This window comes from Sciurus carolinensis, chromosome 3 (genome assembly GCF_902686445.1).
Source record: "Sciurus carolinensis chromosome 3, mSciCar1.2, whole genome shotgun sequence".
NCBI classification, from domain to species: Eukaryota; Metazoa; Chordata; class Mammalia; order Rodentia; family Sciuridae; genus Sciurus; species Sciurus carolinensis.
Genome location: NC_062215.1, coordinates 60,925,597 through 60,947,703, shown reverse-complemented (window position 1 = coordinate 60,947,703; position 22,107 = coordinate 60,925,597). Strand labels below are relative to the sequence as shown.

General features: G+C 38.6%; 1 protein-coding gene and 1 non-coding gene across 4 annotated transcripts in view; one reads left to right on the top strand and one right to left on the bottom strand.

The window, feature by feature from the left end:
- Positions 1-996: 996 nt before the first annotated feature.
- The window catches only part of Pafah1b1 (platelet activating factor acetylhydrolase 1b regulatory subunit 1), a 77,775-nt gene continuing 56,664 nt past the window's right edge, over positions 997-22,107 (top strand). The window contains exons 1-2 of one of the 3 annotated variants that reach the window (XM_047544349.1): positions 997-1,373; positions 21,021-21,054. The gene's annotated coding sequence lies outside the window, so the exon portion shown is untranslated. Of the gene's footprint in view, positions 1,374-1,563; positions 2,205-21,020; positions 21,055-22,107 lie in introns of those variants that run through there. The other 2 variants (XM_047544348.1, XM_047544350.1) reach the window with 2 other exon arrangements.
- Trnas-cga (transfer RNA serine (anticodon CGA)) lies at positions 6,362-6,433 on the bottom strand. Its single transcript has one exon. It is a non-coding gene; the product is annotated as a tRNA-Ser (tRNA).

Genomic DNA, 22,107 nt, shown 5'->3' with positions numbered 1-22,107 from the left:
ACAAAAATAAAAGGACTGGAGATGTAACTCAGTGAGTTACTGGAGTGTCACTGGGTTCAGTCCTCAGCACAAAAATCAAATCAAATCAAATGTTAGTAAACCTAAGCCTATGTTTCAAGAAGTTTCCTTGAACAATACAAATTAATGATGAAGTAATTTCATTCAACACCTCTTATTAAGAGTATCCTGTATTGAATTATTCATAACCTCAAATCTGGCCTTTCTAAACTCAGTACACATTCCCAAGATTTAGTTGTCATCAATATTTCAACTCGTAATTTGGCAAACACACAGGCACTCCTAGTAGGAATAAAGTTTCAGGTCTTTTTTTGGATGCCAGTTCCGAGACTTCAAGAGTCTCTGATGTATGTGTGTGTGACTAAAAGATAGCTGAATCACACCCAAAAGCGAATCCTCTAAAAAATCTGTAATAGAAAGGAAGAGAATGAAGGCATTCCATCTGCCTTTTAAACTCAACAGCTTCTTCCCAAGTCAACCAATCTATTCCTCTTTTTTTGTGAAATAATCCCGCAGGCCGGAGGTAAAAGGGGCAACATTCTGGCCACAGCTCAGCTGACTCTCCAAGCCTACCCGGGCCCAGGAGGCACAGATGCCAACCGGTCCGTGCTGTCGGGAAAGCCGGGAAAGCGCAGTATGAGGATAGAAGTAGGGTGGTGAGGCGAGCAGAGCGAATTCGTGAGGGGCCACAGCCGTCAGATGAGGGTCCAGGAAAAAAAGAACATTTTCCCAAGGTTACAGAGGCACAGGAAGAATGAAAAAGAGCTCCTCGTGCGCAAACTCGATCGCCCGAACCACCGCACCGCCAAAGAGCACCCGCAGCCGCCGCCCCGCCGCTAGCAGGAAGACAGCGCGGCTCCCGGTCTGGCCCAGTCCGGCGCATGCGCCACAGCCCCTCCTCCGCTCCCCTCCCTCTTCCTGGCGGGTCTGGGGCGGCGGCGGCGGCAGCGGCGGCGGCGGCGCGGTGACGTCAGGGCGTTGGGGCAGCTCCTGTGACAGACGGAGCTGGAGCGGCGGGGCGGCGGCGGAGTCCGGCGGCCGAGATAGCGAGTGAGCGAGCGAACGAGCAGCGACCAGAGGGTCTAGGGAGCGAGAAAGAGCAGGAGGGGAACGCTCGGGCGCGAGCGAGAGAAACCTCGAGCGCCGGGCTTGGGCTCGAGCCCCGGAACGGCCGAGGAGCCCGCCCGCTCCCCTCCCCTCCCCCTCCCCGGGACCGGGCCCAGCGCGCCATCCTCCCCCTCCCTCCTTCCCTCCCTCCCTCCTTCCTCCCTTCCCTCTCCCTCTCCCCCTCCCCCGCCGGTGGATGGGAGTGAAGGACGGAAGAGGCCCTGCGGAGGCGGCGGTGCAGCGCTCCGGTAAGGCGACAAGGGTCTATACGCTCCCCTGTTTCCTCCACCGCGCTTGGGTGGCTGCGGGCCGGGCCCGACTGCCTGACGATGTGGCTGCGCCGGTCCCCTCCCTCCCATTCTCCCCTCCCCCTGCCGCCGCCTCCTCCTCCTTCTTCTTCTCTCCTCGCTCTCAAAATGGCGGCCGCGACGGCCGTTGAGTGAGAGGCACGGAGGAGGGGGGCCTGGCCGGGGAGGGCGCTGCCCTGGTTCGCGTCCTCCCGGCCCGGGATCGGGGGCTCCCGGGACCGCCACGACTCCACCCGCGGCCTTCCCAGACAAGGGATCGCCCTCCTCCGCGGTGACTTAGCAAGAAAAGTATTCTTGGGTAGGAAGGGCGTGGGGAGCAGGTCGCTCTCTGATCTTGGGGAGAGGGCCTGGCCCTCCTCCTTTCCCCGACCGCGGAGGCGAGCTCCGCAGTCCCCACCCCTCCGCGGCTGTCGGCTCGGGGCCCGGGCTTAGGCACCTACAGGACCTTCCGGGCGTTCCGTCCCCCACCTGTCCTTAGGATGGGGTTGACCTGAGGAGGATGGACCGCCGCTCCCAGGCACCCCCTCCCCCACAACCCGATGCAGTGGTCCAGCCTCTGCGGCCCGGCCCCCCTGTTCGAACACTCTGCAGCATCCACCCACCAAATCGGGCAGGGTTTCTTTTCTGCCACCGCTTCTCGGACGGGAGTTGCCTTTTGACGATGTTAACACTGAGCTTCGAGGGCCTTTGCCATTCCCCTTCCTCTCATCTGATCTCCCCATTGCTTTAGGAAATGCAGTGCCTGTATTTATTTACCCTCTAGACTTCCAGGTGAGAAAATGTCTTTGAGGTGGTGGGCAGGTTTTGACTCTTCCTCTCTAAAACATCACATTGGAGAGGAGGATATTTTCAGTATCTGAGATAGGAGAGAACAAGGTGCCGGCTTTATTTGTTTTTCTGCCTTTCTTCAGTGACTTAGCAAGAAACTCCTTGGGAGGAGGGTAGGACATTTTCCTTTCAGGTTGGGGTTTGGGTCCAGTTCATACCAGTCTTCAGTTAAGAAATTGTGCTTTTGAAGAGAAGGACCAGATTTGTGGTCTTGTTCTCAATGGGCGATGTCATGCCAAGGTCTCCTCCCCCCCTTCCTTAGAGTCTCTCAGAAGAAAATAAAGATAACTCTTGTTATTCCAGCCTTTACTTTAAGCACACAGTCCTTAAGACTCATAACATTTTAGAGGCTAAACAAAATATTTGTGCCATTTTTGGCAATTCTATTTTTGTTGGGGGTGGATTGTTTTGTGTGAATTTCTTTTTGAGGCTAGGGTGGAGGAGACAGTGCTTGGGCCGCTCATACAGTAATATTGTCATCCCTTCCCCTTTTCCACAGTAGTATTTGCTTAATTCCCCCTTCCCCGCCCCCGTCCCCTCATTCCCCCAGTAGAGCTTGATTGCTCCAGGGTTCAATCCCTTAATGGGGAATATTTCCTACTTGTATATGTTGGATAGTGATATAACATTGAAGATATGTTAAAAGCTTTTACATAAAAAATTCTGGTTTGGTATTAAGGCATTAGGTGTCTTTTAATCTCTAATGAGGGTCTTTCAGAACAGTTTTGCAAAATAATTGGCAGGTGCAAATTGAGGTTTTTATTAAAGCAAAAGTAATTTACGGGATGATTTATTCTTTATATTATAAATGATCATTGTTTGGATTGTTAAGAAGGTACCTCCTAAAACACATTTAAGCTAGTATATTTTTTGAGATCAGAGAAAGGAACCCAATTTTTACACATAAAAAAATTCTGAATATGTTTATTTTGATGGAGCAGTCTGTATTTTGGTACCTCCTCCCACCTCTTTTTTAAAAAAATGGACTAATATTTGTGGATGCTGTGAACAGCCATTGAGCCGGGAAGACTGGGTGGAGTAAGGGAACAGGAGCTGTGAAATGCCAGATTGCCCTTTCATAGCATTTTTCTCTTCTATGTTTTGTAAGGTTGATACTAATTGTTGCTTTAACAAAGGCATTTCTCCGTAGCAAATCTTAAAATCTCATGTGTTCCATCTTTTTTGCAAGATGGGCATTGAATAATTGGAATAAAATACAATATCCCTGCTCTAAAGCAGACTTATTGTCTATTAGTGTATGTAAAACACATATACACACATATATACTCTTGTTAATGTTTTTTCTTGTTCTAGTCAAATAAGTATAAATTAATGAATTCTAGAAATAATTGACAAGAAATAGTAAGTATTCTGCAAACAAATCTAATAAGAATAGTACATATGTTTTGTTTTACTTTAACTTGCACTGAAACAGTTAACTATCTTTGATTTTTAAGTAATGAACATTAAAGATGAAGGAAAAAAGGATAAAATAACTCACATTATATGTTCTTTGCATGGATCTTTTTTTCTTGTGTTACCCCTTGAAAGGGACTTTTTTGTGAGATACTACCATAAGAGAGGGTAGGTCACTTTAATATCTTGTATGGAGCATTCGTATGTAGACATTTTTAAAAATAATTTCAGATTAATGAGATGAATATGATTTTGATGAGCCTTATAATTGTCAACTTATGTTTTTACATTTTTGTTCTTTTTAATGTGATTATAAAGTAGAAGGGTTAATATAGTAAGGAATGAGTAGGTTGGGAAGGATCATTTACTCTATTGTGTGTCTAACCTATCCCTATCTCTACTATTTGTAGTTATAAAAGCACAGGGTGTTGATTTTTCAGTGATCAGGATCTTCAGATAATTTGACTTAAGTAAGAGAGCAAGGCCTGTGTGTGTATATATGTTCCGATACATGTGGGAGAATATTTTGCTTAATTTGGAGATCAATTTTTAAAAATTTTTGCAGTCCTATAAATACAAAACTTTTAATGAGCTTGGGATGAATTTTACTTTTAGTGACTTTATTTGGAATCTGTTTTAAATTTTCTAATATATAGATGTTTCCAGGTAAAATATCTGTAGTGTAAAAAGATTTGGAGATAATTCTGGGAAGGAAATTAGTATCTCATAATTTTTGTTGTTCTAGCTTAGACTATCCATGTTGCTTTGTATATATTTTAAAAAAGGAATAAATGTCTCCCTTTTGGTTATATACTAAGGCATATATATATATATATATATATATATATATATATATATATATTTATATATAAAATATCTGTGTCTGAATGTGGCTCATATTATTCACAACCCATCTTGATAAATAAGCCACAGAGAATGTAGAAGTTGTCAACATTAAGGTAGAGATGTCTTAAAAAATAAATCCAAAGCAAAATATTAGGCAGAATGAATTTGTCCAATTTTTACCATTAAGCTCTAAAGCAGTGAGTCATGCACAATTTTGCCAAAGGAAATTGAGGCTCAAGTTGGTTTTTAAACCAAGGTGGTCATGTCTGTGGTCCCCACTATAAATACAGGTTTTTTTTTTTTTTGTTTGTTTTTTGTTTTTTAAGTTCTAGGGATAAAGGGCCTGCTAGGCAAGTGCTCTGAGATTTAGTTATACCCTACAGACTGAGATGTTTTACTTAGTTCTAAGTCTCTGTTATGAAAATAATTTGTTATGAAGGTGACCTGTTTCTGTGTACTTTGTAAAGAAAGAATTATGTTTGAATTGGAAATTCTTTGCCACTATTGTTGTCTTGGACAATTAATTGTTACAGTTTTTTTACTTGAAAAGTTGCTCTATTTAAAGTAAAACTAATGGCATACAATTATGAATACTGAAGCAAAATAAAAAAATAACAAATCTGCTGTTCTCCTGAAGATTATTAACTGTAGAGTGTGAACCTTAGTTGTTGAAGTGTAAGCATATTGAGAAATCTGTATTTCATGAAGAAGGATGCTGTATTATGTAACTCAGTAGTTAACTGCAGTGAAGGCTTTTTGGATTGTTCTAGCTTTGTTTCTGGTTTGGTATGACACTTTGCCTAGTCATTTTTTAAGAAAAAAATTTTTTTTATAATTGTAGATGTACTTTGTTTATTTTTATGTTGTGCTAAGAATTGAACCCAGTGCCTGCCACCGAGATACAGCCACAGCCCTGCCTAGTCATTTAAATGGAACCTTAGTTTAACCTTTAATTTTTATACTCAGTATGGCAGTTACAGATTTTAATTGATATTGTCCTTTATACTCATTGAATACTTTCATCATATATGCTTATTATTTTGATTTATTGTTTTCTCTTTAAAAGATGGTGACTTGGTTGAAACATAAGTAGTTAGGACTAATCTGCACTTAAGGATACTTCTGGAAAGGTATTGTCATTCAACATTATTATATTTCTCAAAAATTTCATAAGTATTGAACTTGGTACTCATTTTCATTTGTTTTCTCAACTACTTTTTAAGTTAGATTGGCATTTTTATGTATGAGAGAACTAAAATTCTAATAATTTATTTTTGTAAGATTACAGGTTAATGGCTAGAATGAGGTAAAAATAATATAGTCACTATACCACGTGGGTATTGGCTTACATTTCCTTTTCTAACTGGATTCTTTATCTTTTAAAACTTACTTCCTAAAATGATGACAGTCTGGCCTTTGTTTCATGCATCATTTAAATTGGTGCTTAATAACATATCTAGTATAATTGACTATTCTGCATGTACAAGGCCTTAGGCGTTTGAGTAGGAACTGTCAAAGTGCCTAAAACTGCTTTTAGAGGTAACTACTTGTTGCAGTTGATTGAATGCAGTACTGTGGGAAAAGAAATGTGCTGGGGTAGAGGTGTCATTCAGTGGTACATTACTTGCCTAGCATGTCCTAAGCTGTGGGTTAGATCCCCAGCAGTTTTAGGGTGGAAGTAGGTGTTGGAAAACGTTCTATACTAAAGTTAACTATAGTGATCCATCCAGAATTAAGGTGATGGGGGTGGGGAGGGGCAAGTGTTTTTAGTTTCTCTATAGAGATTTTTATGTTGTCCCAGGGAACATGATCACACTTCAAAAAAATTTTTTTTTTTTTGGCGGGCTGGGGATTGAACCCAGGGCCTCCTGCTCTCGAGGCAAGCACTCTACCGACTGAGCTATCTCCCCAGCTCCCCCCCCAAAATTTTTAACTCTAAAAAGTGAATTAATGCAGGTGGACAAATTACATATGCATTTTGGTAACTGTGCTAGGGGCTCTTTATGTTGACAAGAGTTGATAATTGAGGCTGTTCAGAAATTTTCTGAGATACTATCTTTTGATAGTAGTGAGATTAAGAATCTGGGGAAATTTTGAGAATTCTCATGTGTGTGTGTGAGGGTGCTGGGATTGAATCCAAGGCCTGTGCTTCATATATGTGCTTTATTACTGAGCTATACCTCCAACTCCGATAATTTTTAATTTTTGAAAGCATTATAAAAAGTTTTATTTATTAAGAATTTGTACATTGTAGATGTTTTAACTTATGGCAAAGATAGAAGATACATTTTATGATACTAGTATTTTGTATGTGTACAGTATATATATATTTGGGGGGGGGGCAGTGCTGGCAGTTGAATTCAGGGCCTCCCACAGAAAGTGTTCTATAACTGAGCTACATCCTAGCCCAGTATTTTTTATCTTTTTTTTGGTACTGGATTCAATTCCCAGTACCTAAAAAAAGATAAAAAATACTGGGCTTAACCCCTGAGGTACATCCCTATCCTGTTTTTATTTTTTATTTTTCGAGACAGGGTCTTGCCAAGTTACCTAGGCCTTGGTAAATTGATGAATCTGGCTTCAAATTTTGTGATCCTCCTGCCTCAGTCTCCACTGCCCCTGGGATTACAGGCCTGGGCCACCTTACCCAGCATATCTATTTTTCCATATTTTATTAAAAATAATGTTGACTACAATCTGGGTGAGGTGGTGCATACCTGTAATTCCAGTGGCTCAACCTCCCAGGAGCTGGGACTATAGGCATGTGCCACTGTGCCTGGCTACAATTGTTTTTGTCTGAGATTTTAATTATTAATGTAAAAAGCTCCTATATCCCCTTATGTATGTATGCATTTAATGTGTTTTTATATTTGCTACTGAGCATCAAAGTCAGAGCCTTGTGCATGCTAGTGTAGCTCTACTGCTGAGCTGTATACATTCCCGGCTTTTCCCCCTTTTTTTAAATATAAATTTTAGTTTGGAAAAATTTTTAGATATACCGAAAAGCTGTAGACATAGCACAGAGAGCTTTTCAATATACTCTACACCCAATTTTCTTTAATGTTAACACCTTCAGTTTCTGTGGTACAATTGTAGAAATTAAGAAACTAACTGTGGAGGTATGCACTGTGGCGCTCACCTGTCATCCCAGTTACTCAGGAACCTGAGGCAGGGGGATCACAAGTTCCAGGTCAACTTGGGCAACCTAGCAAGACCCTGTATTAAAATAAAAGGATTGGGGAGGTAACTGAGTGGTAGAGCACTTGCCAAACTAGTATGGCTTGTGCAAGGCCCTGGGCTAATTACCTAGTACTTGAAAAAAGGAAAAAACCTTAGTATATTATTGTTAGCTAAAAGTCTTTGTGTTCTAGATCCAGTTTAAGGTACCACATTGCATTTGGTTGTCATGTATCCCTAGTCTCTTTCTGGTCTGTGATGGTCAATCTTGTTTTTTGTGAACTTGGTAGTTGTGAGTAGTACTGGTCAGATGCCCTGTAGAATATTCTCCAAACTGGGTTTGTCTCATGTTTTTTATGATTTAGATTGAGTCTGTGGGTTTTCGGGAAGAAAATAGCATAGAGGTGAACTGTACTTTTCATCACGTCACATCAGAGGTTATATGATACCTACAAACATCACTGATGATGTTAACCTTCATCACTTAGTTAATGTGGTAGTTGCCAAGTTTTCTCTACTGTAAAGGTGTTCCTTTTCCTTTCCCTAGTCTGTCCTTTAGTAAGCCAGTTGGTTAAACATTTTTTTATAATTTTTATTTTTTATTTGTTCTAATTGGTTATACATGACAATAAGGCAGATTTTTTTTTTTTTTTTTTTTTTTTTCTCTCTCTCTCTCCTTCTCTACTTATTAAAACAACCCATCCACCCTGGCCTGGTACTGGGGATTGAACTCAGGGAAGTTGTACCACTGAGCATTTTTTTGAGGGGGGAGACAGGGTCTTGCTAAGTTGCCCAGGCTGGCCTGAAACTTGCAATCCTGTGCTTCAGCTTCCCAAGAGTTGGCATTATAGGCATGCACACCCCTGGCTAGCTTTTATTTTCTATTTTGAGACAGGGTCTCCCTAAATTGCTGAGGCTGGCCTTGAACTTGGGATCCTCCTGCTCAACCTTGGTTGCTAGTGTTACAGGTGTGCTCTTCTGCTCCTGGCTAGAGTCTTACTATAAAAACAACTGGTTAAAAAAAAAGAAAATAAAAAACATCTATTAGATTCATGTCTTGAAAGAGATATTTATTTTATGTTAAGGAGAATTTGTAATTTGAAGGCAAGACAGTTTTTGAGAATTGAAGTTACTACAGTTCTTGCAGGTTTTTTTTAAAATAAAATTTGTTTTTTAGTTGTAGATGGACACAATACCTTTATTTTATTTATTCATTTTTATGTGGTGCTTAGCATCGAACCCAGTGCCTCACATGCTAGGCAAGTGCTCTATACCGCTGAGTCACAACCCCAGTCCTTGTAGTTATTTTTGTTTTGCTCTCCATTGTATGGAGAACCTCATTTGGTTTCTACATTTTAAAACATTATCCAATACCATTACATTTTTGTTTCTCTTCTAAATTTTCATCATTTTTCTCTTTAGCAAACATTTATTTTGCTATATGATATACTAAGGACTAGGGATACAAACATGTTAGTTTCTGCCCTCAAAGATCTTAAGGTTTATAAACATAACATGTAAAGGTGATATAATCAAAATATATACTTGGTGGTGTGAGGGCTTAGAGTTTTCAAGTAAGTCTTCACCAAGATGTGGTTGAACATTTTTGAAGAAAGTTTATTACTTTGTTTGGGATTAGTGGGGAGAATATTAATTAGTATGTCGAACGTAATCTGTACATAGTCAAAGAATAAATTGGTGAGCATGAGAGACATTTCACATAGTTCGGAATGACTGAAATGATGGGTAAGGGGGAGGAGTGAGTACCTACTCTCATCTGGCTTAAAGAACAAGGTAGTACATAGTCTTTGCATTGGAATTACCTTATGAAAATGTAGATTTACAGCTCCATCTTAGAGTTCCATGATGTCGCACCAGGGATATCTGCATTTTTAATAGATTATGTAGTTGCTTGTTTTTGCGAACCACTGCTTTTGCCCTGAGAGTACCAGTGTAGAATTTTAAGTTGTAATAAGTGATATCATTAGATTGCCTTTTAGAAAGGTAACTGTCAGCATTGTGGAAAATGCAGCAGTGGAACTTAGTAGACTAATATTATTTATGGTGGAGTACAGATTGAAGGAATAAACTTTTGAAGGGTTTATATATATATAATTGGATGTGAGCAATGAGGGAGGTGAGAAATAAGCAAAGTAATGAGTTTTTTTTTTTTTTTTTTGTGGTGGATAGTTGGGCTATCAAGTGGATGTGGGTATTATTAAGAGAGAAGAGTTAGTGAGAGAGGCTGTGCGTGGTGGCCCATACCTGTAATCCCAATTGCTCTAACAATTGAGACGAGGATCTCAAATTAGAGGCCAGCCTCAGTAATTTAATGAGACCCTGTCTCAAAATAAAAAGTAGAAAGGGCTGGGAGCAGTGGTAGAGCTCCCCTAGGTTCAATCCCCAGTATTGGGGTGGGAGGGAAATAGAGAGAGCAAAGGTGGGGATTTTTTGTTATTGCTGTGTGTGTGTGTGTGTGTGTGTACTTTTTTTTTTTTTTTTTGTGGTACTAGGGATTGAACCCAGAAGTATTTAAACACTGAACCACATCCTTAGCCCTTTTTTGTGTTTTTATTTAGAGACAGGGTCTCACTGAGTTGCTGAGATTGGCTTTGAACTCTTGATCCTCCTGCCTAAGCCTCCTGAGCCGCTGGGATAACTGGTGTGTGCCACTGTGCCCAACTGTTTGTGTGCATTTTAATGTAATAATCATTATTGAAGACATGAGTTCTAAAACATTTGGTATTTTATATGTTTAATAAATAATTAATTTATGATTTTTATTATTGCTTAGTGACTTTTAGTTAGCTTTTTCATTGCTATAACCTTAACATCTAACAAGATCAAGTCAGAGGAGGAAACTTTTATTTGGGGTTCACAGTTTCAGAGGTCTCAGTCCATAAATGGTGAATTCCATTGCTCTGGGCTCACAGTGAGGCAGCGCATTCTGGGGTAAGGGCCCAGCAGAAGAAAGTTGCTCCCCTCATGGCAGCAAGGAAGCAGAGAAAGAGAAGGGGAAAGGGGCTGCAAGGAAGATGCATTCTTCCAAGATGTGCCTGCAGTGACCCACTTCCTTCTTCAGCCGTGGTCCACCTGCCTGTAGTTACCACCATTCAAAGTATGATGGACTAATCAAATTATAGTTTTTATAATCCATTCGCTTTATATTCTTGCATTAATAGGAACTTTTGGGGGATATCTTATAACAGATGATAACACTAACCTTACAAAACAATTAAAATGCATTTGCTGCAGGTGGAGGTCATGGAAGGTACAGAATCATAAAGATTACAGAGTGGGGAGGGCATACATTACAAGGGGTTCAATGTTACTTGAGTATGAGCTAGGTGAGGCTTGATTAGAAATGAAACTTAAGGCCTCGCAAGCACAAGGCCCTGGGTTCAATCCCCAGCACCGCAAAAAAAAAAAAAAAAAAAAAAAAAAGAAATGAAACTTAAGGGTTGTGGCTCAGTGGTAGAATGCTTGCCTACCATGTGTGAGGCACTGGTTTGATCCTCAGTGCCACGTTAAAAAAATAAAGGTATTGTGTTCATCTACAACTAAAAAACGTAAACAGAGAAAAAGAAATGAAACTTGACCAGATGCTAATTGGAGACCTCATAAAGTGTGGACTTTTAGGAAATAAGGAGGAAGTGTGATAGGGTGACTAAGAGCCCAGACTTTGGGACTTAGGAACTTGGATTCACTTCTGCTTACATAACTGTATTATATTATATATAAATTCTCCTAGCTTGTTGTGAGGAGTTGTAAAACATTACCAAGTGTATAGTAAGAGTTATATAAATATTTGTTAAATAATAAATAGGACGACGGTAAAGGGTTGTTTTAAGTAGAGAAGTGATATGATCAGGTTGTATTTTAGATAGATGATCATAGGGTCTGTATAGTGGATAGATGTTAATAGACCAAGACTGGAATTAGTGAGTCCTGCAGAAATTAATCCATGTAAGATATGATGTGAGGTGTAGTAGTGTGGTAAAGATGGACACAAGAAAAGTAATTCAACAAATATTGAGGAAGTAAGGATAGAGGATGAAAGGAGTTGCAAGGTTGACTCCCACATATGGTATTATTTATAATATTTTTAAACAAATATTTAAAGAACTTTGGATCTTAAATGTAATCTTTGCTAGTGATATTGATTCTTTGGGGGTACATTATGAAGTTCCATAAAAATGAGAACTAAGGTCTGAGATAGTTTTTAATCTCTAATTTATAGGTCCTTGCTACTTTTCTCAATAGGTGGAAGTAATTTCTCTTTAAGGACATAGCATTGTGATGAAAACTTAGCTCAAGTCAAAAGAGCCCAAAAGCTTGAATAATGGTTCTAATGTATTGTGTTTATGTTACATCTTTACTTTGAGAAGTGTGATTATAAAGGTAATAGCACCAGGATAATACTGTAAATTTTGAAGTGACTGCTGAATTATTAAAGGCAAATTAAGGGATTGGGTGTTTTAGCTCAGTGGCAGAGTGGTTGCCTAGCATGCTAAAGGCCCTGGGTTTGATTCTCTGTGCTTAAAAAAAGAAAAGAAAATTTTCTATAATATCCAAATTTTTTCATTAAATTTCAATATCCTCGCTGAGCATGGTGGTGTATGCCTATAATCCCAGCAACTTGGGAGGCTGAGGCAGGAGGATTGCCAGTTCAAAGCCAGTCTCAGCAACAGAGAGGTGCTAACCAACTCAGTGAGATCCTGTCTAAATAAAATACAAAATAGGGCTGGGGATGTGGCCCAGTGGTTCAATTCCTGGTTACTGCCCCCGCACCCAAATTTCAATAACCTCATCACGTATTCACTTTTGGATAAATCTTAGCTCCCAACTTTAAAAAAATATTTTCTCATGTCATTCAATTTTATGTAAAGGAGAAAAATCTTGATTGAAATTGGACAAATTTGAGCTTTCTTGAATTTGAATTTTCTTTAAATTCTTTTTTTTTTTTTTTAAATAATATGTGAGTCTGTACATAGACACAATACCTTTATTTTGTTTGTTTATTTCTGTGTGGTGCTGAGGATCAAACCCATTACCTCACATGTGCCAGGCAAGTGCTCTACTACTGAGCCCCAACCCCAGCCCCAAATTTTCTTTAAATTCTTTTTTTTTTTTGGCAGTACTGGTGATTGAACCCACCAGGGCCTTGTGCTTGGGAGGCAAGCACTCTACCAACTGAGCTAAATCCCAGCCCTCTTTAAATTCTTAGTAAAATGATGAAGTGGATAGGAAATCAGTGGACTTTTAGTATTTTAAATTTGTGTCCTGAGTTGTTGTGGTATGTTGTATATAATATCTGTCACTTAGGGGGCCGGAGTTGTGGCTCAGTGGTAGAGCACTTGCCTGGCATGTGTGAGGCCCTGGGTTTGATTCTCAGCACTGCATATAAATAAATAAAATAAAAGATCCATTGACAATTAAAAATATTTAAAAAAAATCTGTCATTTAAGCTATTGCAGGGCCCATCAGATCTCCCCACTAAAGACCTTGGAGAGATGATGTATAAACTGAATCTTGAAGAATGCAATTGGTGTGGCCATAGGAGAAGGTCATTTCAGGTAGCAGGAACAACAATACAGGCAGAAAAACTCTTTCTTATATGCTGGTAAGTAGAGGGGATTATAGGATATGAGACTGGATAGGTACATGAACCAAAAAAGTAAAATTTGTACGTTATATTCTGTATATATTCTAGGCGATTTGAAAATCCCCCCCCCCCCAAGAATGATGAATACTTGAAATAAAACAGTGAAAGTGAAAATTGTTGATGTTGACTGAGAATGATTTAGGGGGTCGAATTATGAATGAGTTGTGAAATGGGGAGAGGGAAATTTACGTAATTCAGATTTGTAGCTTGAGTGACTTAAGTAGAATTGAGAAATTGGATGTATTAGCTGTAGAAGAGAGTAAGAAGGGGAATTGTGTAGGATATTACATAAAGCAGCCTGAAAATTTTGCTGAACTACAGTTCTCAAGTCACTTTTTTTTTTTTGGCTGAAAACTCATAACCAACTTTTTACTGTCTTTAATGACATATGCATATGAGAATGCTAAGGGCACAATGGCAAAACATGGTATATTTAATAGATGTTAGTTTAATCCTAAACAGGCTAAGACTTTTATGTCTTGGCTTGCCTTTTCAGCTTTTTCTTATTGCCTGCTGCATCTTCTGTAATTCATCTTTCACTTTGTATTCCCTTTCCCTTGTATATCCTTCAAATCTGCACACCAGAGACTTCTTTTCCAGGCAGCTATTTCTAATTTTTTCTGCCTGGAAGAAACTTTCTTTTCTTTGAATTCATGTTATGGTACCTATTTTTCTCTGTTCTAGCTATGTAAAATGTTTTATCTGATGTATTAAATGAGTTAATGCATTAAAGAGACTAGGAACAGCATCCAGTACATAATAGGTACTTAGTAAATGTTGTTTGTTATTAATATGATGTGAATAAAGATGATTAGAATGAGATGTTGAGCCAAGCAGAAACACCTGAAATCCCAGCTACTTAAAAGGTGGAGGCATGGGGCTGGGGAGATAGCTCAGTCGGTAGAGTGCTTGCCTTGTAAGCACAAGGCCCTGGGTTCGATCCCCAGCACCCAAAAAAAAAAAAAAAAAAAAAAAGGTGGAGGCAGGAGAATTATGAGTTCTAGGTTAGCCTCAGCAACTTGTGAACCCCTGTCTCAGTATAAATAAAAATGTGTCTGGGGATGTAGCACCCCTAGATATTCAATCCCCAGTATTTGGGGTTGGGGAGGGAGAGAGAAAGAAAAGAAGATAATACTACTAATAAGGCAGTTTACCTTTACTTTCTACCTTCTTGTGATAGTGAAACTGATTTATTCTCTGTTCCTGGACACTAGGAAAGCAGTGTCTCTTTTACCTTGCTTATGTATATAAAATATAAAAAAATTTATTGTCTTTGTATCATTTTCCTGTTCCTGAGCTATAGTGAGGATGTCTGAGAATACAGGGTAGATAACCCCTTAACATTGATTATTTCTCTAAGACTCATTACAATTATTTAAGGCAGGTTACTATTAGCTTCTTTTCATGAATGGGTGGATAAACTTTTTAGGAAGTTTGAAGATATGCCCAGGGTCACCCAGTTGGTGAGTGGCCAAGATTTTTGTTGTTGCTGATGCTGGGAATGGAACCCAGGTCCTCACATGTGAGGAAAATGCTCTACTACTCAGGTACTACACTCCCAGCCCCCAGGATATTTGAATTCCAAAATTCTACACAGCAGGGCCTCAAAAATTTAGGACTTAATTTCATGTGTGCTTGTCCCCCACTCTTTGCTGAGGATTGGACCTGGGGTCTGAACCATTGAGCCACATCCCCAGACCGACTGACTTGCCAACATCCTGCCTACCTGCCTACCTGCCTTCTCTCTCTCTCTCTCTGTCTCTCTCTGGTGGTGGGGATTGAACCCATGAAATTTGTACTACTGAGCTATAGCCTCCAGAGTACCTGGGATTACAGAGGTGCTGCCAGGTCTGCCTGGCCCCATCAGTGCTTTCTGCTTTCATATGATTGCCATATTTGATTTGTTACCTGTCAGGGAGCCTATAATGGGACCTGTCCTCAATCAGAAAAGTGCTTTTTATTATTCTATGTATTTGAAGTTAATTTATTATTTGTTTTTACTATGGGATATATCAAATGTACAGGAAAAGTACCTGCAATAATATAACAAAATATTAGCATATCACTACTTGAATTGATGGATGTTAACATTTGTCATATACTTCAGAACTTTTTTTTTTAAGAAATGAAACATTATTAGAGTTAATATTGATGTCCTTTTTATACCTCTTTCCAATCCTGTTCTCTTTCTTTTTCCAGTGGCAATTTTCCTCCTAAAGTTTGTATATATCCCATTATTCCCCCCCTTTTTTTTTTTTGTACTGGGTATTGAACTCAGGGGCATTCGACCCCTGAGTCACACCCCCAGCCCTATTTTGTATTTTATTTAGAGACAGGGTTTCACTGAGTTGTTTAGCACCCCCCAATTGCTAAGACTGACTTTGAACTCGTGGTCCCTTTGTCTCAGCCTCCTCAGCCACAGGGATTACAGGTGTGCGCCACCGTTCCCGATTGTTCCATGTTTTTATTATACATGTACGTATCCATAAACCATGTGTAGTAATGCTTTGTAGATTGTTAGAATTTATTTGTTATCATACTTGTTTTTTTCACAACAAAAAATTTATTTTATTTTATTTTTTGTACTGGGGATTAAACCAGGGGCACTGTACTACCTCTGAGCTATTTCCCCAGACCTTTTTTTATTTTTTATTTTGAGAGAGGGTCTCACAAAGTTGCTGAGAGCCTTGCTGAGTTGCTGAGACTGGCCTCAAACTTTCTATTCCATCTTGGCCTCCAGAGTTGGTAGAATTGCACAATCACGCCTGGCCACAACAAAAATTTTTTAGATATATTCTTGCTATTTATGGAATCTAGTTTATTGTGTTGTATTATTCATTATATGTTATACCCTAGTTTCTTTATATTTAGACTGTAGAAATAGGCATTTAGATTAAAACTTTTCACCGTTACAATGCTGTAGTGAATATAGGAAAGGTACTCTTAGATGAGGTGATAGAATTTGTTTTTGCATTGCAGAATTTATCCTGAGGTTAATTAAATAAAATGTGATTTTTTAATAATTTTTATGTTTTGAATTGAGGAAAGAGAATGAACAATACTGGTGTCACCACTTTTATAGACTGAATTCCTAAACTTAGTTCCTTTGTCTTCAGTTTCCTTAACCATTCAAACAACCTTTATTTTTTAGTAACTAGCTATAGACTGCATATTGGCAACCTGTAGACCAGACTCAGTTTGTAAATGTATTTCTCTTAGACTTGTATAGTTAAAATTTTTTGGGGCTGGGCATATAGCTCAGTTGATAGAGTGTTTACCTTGCAAGCACAAGGCCTGGGTTCAATCCCTAGCACCACCAAAAAAAAAAAAAAAAAAAAAAAAAAAAAAAAAAAATTTTTTTTTTTTGAACCAACATTTAAAAATTAGCTATTTTGCATGGTCTACTTTTGGATTCTGAAAAGTATGGAAACAGTGGGGCCCATGTTTTCCCATGGTAATTATAGTGCCAAGCTGAATCACAGCTGCCCTCCTTTAGATGAGCATAACCTTTCCAGTGAAACAAACTCCTATCATTCCCTGATGCTTTTTCTTATAGTTCTTATACTGTTTACAGTGAGAAATAATATTCTATTGATAATGTCTATCAAAAATGAAAAATAGGGACTGGGGAGATAGCTCAGTTGGTAGAGTGCTTGCCTTGTAAGCACAAGGCCCTGAGTTCGATCCCCAGCACCCCAAAAAAATGAAAAATATACAGCTGGACAACTGTAGTATTTAAGAAAAGTAGAAGAGGGGCTGGGGAGATAGCTCAGTCGGAAACCCTGGGTTCGATCCCTAGCACCCAAAAAAAAAAAAGAAAAGTAGAAGAGAACCTGTTTCTTTGAAAGCGAAAAATATTTTAGTATGTAAACAAAATGAGTCATGTATGGAAAAATTACAGTCTTGCCTGTTTCACTTAAATTATATCACTTGCATTGTTCTAGAGATAGTAGTTTGTCATCTGTTTTGCACGTGACTATTGGTGCTGCCCCACAGCATAGTTGGAGGTTTACAATAATATGAAAACAGTTTGTAAATCATGAATTTCTGTGCACATGCAAGATATTTACCTGTTCTTTTATCTGTTAGGTCTACCCTTGTTCTAGAAAGGCTTTTAGCAAAGAAATTTAAAACTTGTATTATCTCAACTGTCCAGCCTGTCAGCACTATATGCATTAAGTACCTCAGAGGCCACAAATAGGTGGTCCAGGATTTAGATTGTAAACATGTTTTTGTTTGTCTGACAGCCCAGTAATTTTGGTTTTTGAATACTGGATAGTGAACCCAGGACCTTGCATATATTAAGCACTTATGTCACTGACTTGTACCTCAGCCCCATTAATTTTTTTTTAATTGAACTTACTTTGCAAACTCGGGCTTTTTCCACCCTTTTACCTGAGTCACCCTTTTACCTTCTTAGTTTCTATTTATATGTGCCACCAAAGCAGTCACCCTAGTTGGTTTCTCTGTGTTTGATTTATAACGCCTTACTTTATAAGAATATATAAAATTACAAACTATTACAGTTTAAAAGTGAAGAGAAAAGGGACATTAAAAAAACAAAGGGTAAGGAAAAAATGGAATCAGGATCTAGACCAAAAAGATATTTCATGGTTTTCTTCCTATAAGCAGATCACTGATTTGATTCTGAGCTTTCCAGGAGCTAACAGGAAGCAGGAAAAAGGTTTTTTTCAGTGTCCTTAAGATTAAAACAACAACAAAGATAACTAACCACTTGATGCTAGAATTTTCCTTAGGGTTGCTCATAAAGAGGATTATGTTGTAATTATTATTTTTATTATTTCTTTTTCAGCATATCTAAAGTAAATAAGATGACTAGTATTTAACAGCTTCCCTTACCTGGTATGTTTGTTTTTTTCTTTTGAGCCTGGTTACCCAGGCTGGCCTCCAGCTCTTGTGCTGCAGGGTTCCTTTGCTTCAGCCTCCTGAGTAGGTGGGACTATAGCCATGTGCTACTGTGCCCAGCTCATGTTTTGATATGTATTGAGATTAACTTTGGCATGTACATGAAGTATGGATGTTCCATATATTTTCTCCAGGCTCTTCATATGTAGGATTTAAATTCTTTTGTGAAAACCTAGTGGAATTCCCACCCCCCCTTTACTGGGGATTGAATCCAGGGCTTTACACATGCTAGGCAAGCACCCTACCATTGAGCTACATCCTTATCTTTCTCCTCTGATTTGAAGGTGGGCAAAACATTCTCTGAAGTACCCAAAAGTGGTAGTCATTAAGGAAAAAAATTAAAGTAAAAGAGGATCAGGATGCAACTTTATTTTATGCTGATGGAAATGAATTCCTTTGGTAGAAGACTGTTCCATGGATCTGAACTCATACAGGTTTTCAGCACAGATTAAATGTAAGGAGGTACAATTTTTATACCTGTAGTAGCTAGGCTCTGCCCCTTCTCTCTTCAGGTGTGCTTAGGATTCACCTTTATATACAAAGAAGTAAGATTTTTTTTCTTTCACCTACTAGAACTACAATTCTTTATCTTATTGTCTTTGCTGAATCTCTTGAATTCAAATTTTAAAAAAAGGTTTGTTTCTTATGACTGTACTTTGTATTTGTTTGCTGTCTTTAACCTCAGCTTTTAAGCAGTATTCTGTTTCCCAACTGCTTAAAATTTTGCATTAAATATTTTGTTGTCATGTTATATTCAACATTATTTTTTCCTCTTCCAAAAGCTGCTTGAAAAAATTGTAAATCTTTTCCATCTTTTTTTCTTTCCGTTTATAGTGCTGACTTGGTCAGTCCTCAGCTTGTATTTTCTTTATCACCTCCTTTCCTAACTCACTCTAACTAGATCGTGTGTTCCTTTGGTTCATTGCATTTTATTAATCTTCACTTATCTTACAACTTCATAGCACAGAGATAGTAAGACAGATAATGATAATCAATGAATGAACACATTTAGCCAATATCTTTACATTGTACATATATTACTCCAGGATCTCTTTAACATTGCTTTTAGGTCCCATGTCACTTTCTGTAGATAAACCAGGTTTGTTGACTATGTACTAGGCTACATGGGACACACATCTTTTGTTTAGTTTGAATGCTGAGTACTTCATATATCCTTAGTAAAAAAACTGAAAAAATTGACACTGATAGTAACAGTTATTCCTAAATTACTTGCTTCAGTGGTGACAAACTGGTGTGGATAATAATAAACTAGAAATCAGTTGAGGGAACACAATGCCTGTTTTCTGTTTGGGTTGTCATAATTTCTTGGCACTTATGCTTGAATATAAACAGATCTACTTTTAGGAATCAGATTATAACCTAGAGAAAGCCATCTCAAGACTAAGAGCAGGCACATAACTGTAATCCCAGTAGCTCAGGAGGCTGAGGCAGGAGGATTGCAAGTTCAAAGTCAGCTTCAGCAACTTAGGGAGACCCTGTCTCAAAAAAAGGGGTGGTGGGGGACTAGGGATGTGGCTCAGTGGTTAAGGGCTCTGAGTTCAATCCCTATACTTAAAAAGACCAAGAGCAAGTTGGGTATGATGTACATGTCTATAATCCCAAGTGTTTGGGAGATAGAGGCAGGAGGTTGCAAATTAAAGAACTTGGGCAACATAGTAAGATCCTATCTCCAAATAAAAATAAAAAGGACTGGGTATGTAACTCAGAGGCAAGAGTACTTGCCTAGTATTTGGGAGGCCCTGGGAAAGAAAGAAGACCACCAAGAGCAAATAGTGGAAATGTTAAAAGAAAAAAAAAATGTTTATATAATTGCAGTTTGATGATGAATCTGTTCAGATCATTACTAGTCTAGACCTCTGTCAACTATCACTAGCTTCCTCTATTTCTTTCTTTCTTTTTCTTTTTTCTTTTTCTTTTTCTTTTGTCCTGGGGATCGAACCCATCAACTCTCATTTAACTACTGAGCCACATCCCCAGCCCTGTTTTGTATTTTATTTAGAGACAGGGTCTCACTGTGTTGCTTAGCGGCTTGCTTTTGTTGAGGCTGGCTTTGAACTCGAAATCTTCCTGCCTCAGCCTCCCAAGGCACTTGGATTACAGGTGTGGGCCACTGTGCCCAGCTTCTAGTCTGTTTTATATTTTATTTTGAGACAGGGTCTTGCTAAGTTGCTTAGGACCTCGCTAAATTGCTGACGCTGGCCTCAAACTTGTGATCCTCTTGCCTCAGCCTCCTGAATCAGCCTCTTCTTTAATATATCCTGTACCTTAACTTCAGAACATTCACTGTGAAACACCAATTTCCGAACATTTGTCCCTTGCTTACGAATTGCAGTGATTTCTGCAGTTACAATTTCTTTAGGCTGCCACTTTAGTATTCACCATTACTTCATAGTAACAAAACCCCAAAACAAAAACCCCAGAAAAATCCCAGAGCCATTCCTACCCATAATCTCAGGTACTAAGGAGGCCAGGCCAAGAGGATTGCAAGTTTGAGTCCAGTTTTGGCAGTTTAGCAAAACTCTATCTCAGAATAAATAAATGAAAAGGGCTCCCTTGGGTTTAATCCCCAGTACCACAAAAAACATAAAACAAGGCACACAGAAACAGCTGTGTCTCCTATTGTTTGTATGATGCTTGGAAGTATTAGTAAACTTTTTTCCTTATGTTTTAAACCAGTGGGTTTTTTAAATTTTATTTTTTAATTGTAGATGGACACAACCTCCTGAGCTGCTGGGATTACAGGTATGTGCCACCATGTCTGGCCTTTATTTTATTCATTTATTTTTATGTGGTACTGAGGATCAAACACAGTGCCTCACATGTGCTAGGCAAGCACTGTACCACTGAGCCACACCCCAGCCTCTGGTGTTTTTTTGTTGTTGTTATTTAGTTTTGATGAAAACAAAACAATTACAGTACCATTCTATTGTCACTTGAAAATGTAGCATTTGCCATAGGTATCCCACCCCCCACCTGCTGTTCCCCACTCCCTGGGGATGGAACCCAGGGCTTTATGCATGCTCGGTGAGTATTGTACCTGCCACTGAGCTACATCACCAGCCCTAAAAACATAGCCTTTGTAAATGGAAACTGGAGTATAAAAAGGTCTTAAATTTCTGAAGTTTTAGTATAAAGATGAGATAGCTTATTGATTTGTCTGTAAGATTTAAAAATTGGTATATTTTCTCTGACATTATTAATTAGTGTTACTCTTTAAAAAAAGAAAAAAAATTACATTAAAACCAGCTCCAAGTAGCTGGACTTTGATTTATTGCCCAGATTTCAGAATTTGACTTTTTTTGATTTTTAAAAAAGGATGAGAATAAAGTGATACAGTAGATTTACTTTCTGAGAACAGTAAATTTTGATCTCAATTTTACTGTGATGCCTGCTGTAGTCATTTAGAAATACTAGATACCTACTGTGTGCTAATGACCACGAATTTATTTTAGAGATACAACCAAAAATATGTCAAAGTTGTGGCTTTGGAGGAGAGTTGTTGTAGAGACAACATCTCAGCAGATAATTACAGTGCAGTATGAGAAGTGTTAAATATGTGTATGTACAAACTACTATGAAATCACAGAAGAGGGAGTTAATCTATTTGCTTAATTTTTTTTCTGTCGAAACTATGTTGAAATGGTAAATAAAACCTTTAGGTTCTGCTTTATGCTAGTGGCTGAGAACTTAGCTAATGCTGTTTAAAAAGCATTGATAAGTATTAGGTTTAATGTATGTAATTGTCATTATTGGCAGTTTTCTAGGATTTAACCCTAATAGTATTTAAAGCTTTGA